This window comes from Bos taurus, chromosome 22 (genome assembly GCF_002263795.3).
Source record: "Bos taurus isolate L1 Dominette 01449 registration number 42190680 breed Hereford chromosome 22, ARS-UCD2.0, whole genome shotgun sequence".
Lineage (NCBI taxonomy): Eukaryota > Metazoa > Chordata > Mammalia > Artiodactyla > Bovidae > Bos > Bos taurus.
The window spans coordinates 13,747,778-13,751,682 of NC_037349.1; the positions used below are offsets into that span (position 1 = coordinate 13,747,778).

Sequence of the window (3,905 nt, forward strand, 5' to 3'; positions counted from 1 at the left end):
CTTAGGTTGTCTTTTTGTTTTGTTTATGGTTTCCTTTGCTGTGCAAAAGCTTGTAAGTTTGCTTAGGTCCCATTTGTTTATTTGTGTTTTTATTTCTATTGCCTTGGGAGACTGACCTAAGAAAACATTGGTATGTTTTATGTCAGAGAATGTTTTGCCTATGAGCTCTTCTAGGAGTTTTATGGTGTCAGAAGTGCAGATTTTTCAAAATAAATTCATTTATTTTTAATTGGAGGATAATTGCTTTACAATATTGTGTTGATTTCTGCCATATATCAAAAAATATGGAAGACTTCACGAATCTGCGTGTCATTGTTGCACAGGGCCCATGCTAATCTTCTCTGTATTGCTCCAATTTTAGTATATGTGCTGCGAAAGCAAGCACAAAAGTGCACATTTTTAAAACCTCACCCATAAAAGGTGTCCCCTCTTCCCAGAGGGATCTTAACACAACTGGTACGTCCCACTCACCCAACTTGGGATACAAACCAGTCATCTCTCTTCTTTTCTTTGATCACCCATCTCCCGCCTTTCCACATCATCTGGAAGAAAATTCCTTCCCTGGACATTCTCTATCCCCATCTCCCAGTATCCTTCGGCCTTACAGACTTAAGAGTTCAGTCTTGCCTTGAAATGCCTGGTGGAAAGAGAGCGAGAGTCTGCCCAGTCTTGTTCCTGGTAATTGCGTCTGCGGCTGCCACATGGTATCATCACGGAAGACTGGTCCTGAAGGGGTGGGCAGACTCGGGGTCAGATCCACACTGCCCTACTGTGCAGGCTGCCCCCCGGCTCCAGAAATGCAGTGCTCACACACAGCCATGTGGCCCTAGAATACAAACATGCCGTCTGCAGCTGGTTCAGCTGTGCACAGCAGCCTGGCTCACACAAACCTCCCCACAGCTGGGATGCCTCAGCTTGGGCTCCAGGGTGGCAGTTCTTTGATGCACATTCACATATGTTTAGCCTGCTCTGTGTGTGCAGTGAGAGGAACATCCAACCGCAGCTCCCACCCTGCCTTCCTACCCGCCCTGCTCCTCTCCCCCCACACTCACCAGCCTCTAGACTCCAATGCTGGTGAGCCAGGCTCACCAGCTCAGGCCTCCCTTCCTCGTGGTGAGCTCACCCTTGGGCCCCTGGGTGTCCTGTGGTCAAGGAGCTCAGTCAGGATGACCCAGTCCCCCAGGAGGTCCTAACCTCTCTGAGCATCAGCAGTCATCTCCCCTCGACTCCCCAGTCACTTGGCTTCCACCTTCCCACCTAGGAAGCCTGTCGTTCAGTCACTCAGTCATGTCCGACTCTTTGCGACCCCATTGGCTGCAGCATGTCAGGCTTCCCTGTCCTTCACCATCTCCCGGAGCTTGCTCAAACTCATGTCTATGAAGTCGGTGATGCCATCCAACCTTCTCATCCTCTGTCTTCCCCTTCTCCTCCTTTTGCCTTCAGTTTTTCCCAGCATCAGGGTCTTTTCCAATGAGTCGGTTCTTCATGTCGTATTGGAGCTTCAGCTTCAGCATCAGTCCTTTCAATGAATATTCAGGACTGGTTTCCTTTAGGGTTGACTGGTTTCATCTCCTTGCAGTGCAAGGGACTCTTGAGAATCTTTTCCAACACCACAGTCAGTTCAAAAGCATCAATTCTTCGGCACTCAGGAAACCTGAGACTGAATTTTGTCTTCCTCAGAATTTGTATGTTGAAATTGTAATCTCTAGTTCCCCACACTTTGACCTTTTTGAGGGATTTTGTTTGTTTCTAAAATATTTGTCTATTTGCCTGTGCCTGGTCTTAGTAGAGATCTTAGAAGATCTTTGATCTTCTTTGCAGCACGTGGGATCTTTAATTGCTGGCATGCAAACACTTACTTGTGACATGTGGGATCTCTCCCCTGACCAGGGATCACACCCAGGCCCCCTGCATTGGGAGCTCAGAGTTTTAGCTACGGGACCCCCAGGGAAGCCCCAGCTGCGACCTTTTATGGAGATCGGCCCTTGAAAGATGTAATGAAGGTGAAAGTAAGGCACATAGTGGGCCCTACTTTAGCTTGACTGGTGGCGTCCTATAACAGGAAGTGGTTAGACCATAGACCTGAACAAGGAAAAGCCGTGTGAGAACAGAGGCAGAGGGTGGCCAACTACAAACGCGGAGAGAGAGAAGGCAACCCAGCTGACACCTTTCTCTTGGACTTCTGGCCTCCAGAATGGTGAGGAAAACTGTGAAATTAATTAATTTCTGTTGTTCAGGCCACCCACCCTGCAGTGCTTTGTTAGGGCTGTCCTAGCAGAGGAACAGAAAGCCCCTTGCGAACTTTGCCACCATCTCCCCTCTCTGCCTCCCCAGGGGTTTGGGGAAAGGCCAGCCTTGTTCTGATGCAAAAGGTGGTTGCTTTTCCCCTCGGACAACACCGCCTCCTCATCTGACACTTCGTGATGAAGAGGAACCATTCTCATGTTCTCAGTGGCTTCCCACATCCCCCAGCCAGAAAAGGGGCTGGCAGCTGCTCGCCTACAACATTTCATTTCTGTAATCAAAGCTACGCAGCTGCCCCCACCAGCATCCCACTCCCCAACTCTGGCCTGAGAGCTTTTGTCTTGTCTTGCGCCATGAAGCCGCAGCGTGAGTCCCCCTAATGCCGTAGCAGGGTAACGACACTCCTCGCTGCTTTGTTTCACCTTCTAGAATTGGAGAGGGTATCTACAGAATGTTATTTTCCCCAAAAAATAAAAAATTTGCTGCCTGGAAGGTAGTCACTGCCCTCATAGACGGAAAAGAACATGCATCTCCTTTCCCTCATGAGCAGAAAGCTACCTCGAACGCCCCAGGGACTTCCCCCCACAGAGGGATCCAAAGCCACGCTGGACCCCGGAGACGGGAGCCACTGCTAATTCAGTTCCCTGGGTCACACAGAAAGGGAAGGCGGTGGCGCAGGCAGAGAGAGAGAGGCTGGCGCTTCCTGTCCGCTCACAGGGCTGCCGTACACTTTACATTTCCCAAAGGCCGTAATTATTTCCTGGAGAAGAAATTCAAATGACCTAGATAGTTAATTCAGTGAGACTGGCCCCAAAACGTATTTACCTAAAAGGCAGTTTTGTCAAAAAGAACATCACAACATGGTCAGGGTTTGCCTTCCCCTAGATCTTAGGAGTTCCCTCTGCACAGAGGAGGCCCAGCAGAAGCCTGTCTCTGCCTGCCTCCCTCTCCTTTTCTATGTCCATCTCCGACCTCCTAGGACCCCCTTTCCAGCCTCCAAGGCCCCAGGTTCTCCCCACCCCCACATCTGCACCTCAGCCTCGCAGTGACCGCCCCCTTCTGTTTCCCTGGCACAAATACTCGATCCCTCAGTACAGGGAGCTCAGCTCTGAGTCAGGAGGAAACTCACTGGTGAAATTAATTCACCCAGAAGCTACTGTGTGGCCAACCATGTTCAGGGCCCCTGGATGAGGGAGAGTTAGGTGGGAGACAAGCTGTCACTGGACGCATAAGAAAATGGAGCTGAGGGGCTCCACAGAAGCACAGTGCTATCGGTGGAAGGTATCCTGTTTGATGGGGCTTCCCAGGTGGCGCTAGTGGTAAAGAACATGCCTGCCAATGCAGGAGACGTAGGAGATGCGGGTTCAACCCTTGGGTGGGGAAGATCCCCTGGAGGGGAGGGCATGGCAACCCACTTGCCTGGAGAATCCCAGGGACAGAGGAACGTGGCAGGCTACAGTTCATGGGGTCGCAAAGAGGCAGACGCGACTGAGTGACTAACACACACGCACGCATCCTGTTTGCATCCTGACTGCATAAGCCTCAGCTTTCTCCTTGGCAAAACCAGAATAGCAGGACCTCACTTGCAAGGATATTTTTGTGCTTAGTTGGAAAGGATCAAACTTATGTGGGGATGAAGAAATGGGGTAAAATGTCCAGTG

At 50.5% G+C, this 3,905-nt stretch overlaps 1 non-coding gene across 1 annotated transcript; it reads right to left on the minus strand.

Annotated features, from left to right (window-relative positions):
• Nucleotides 1–278: 278 nt before the first annotated feature.
• Nucleotides 279–385, minus strand: LOC112443542 (U6 spliceosomal RNA). The gene has a single exon (XR_003031954.1). It is a non-coding gene; the product is annotated as a U6 spliceosomal RNA (small nuclear RNA).
• Between the last annotated feature and the right edge of the window lie 3,520 nt (nt 386–3,905).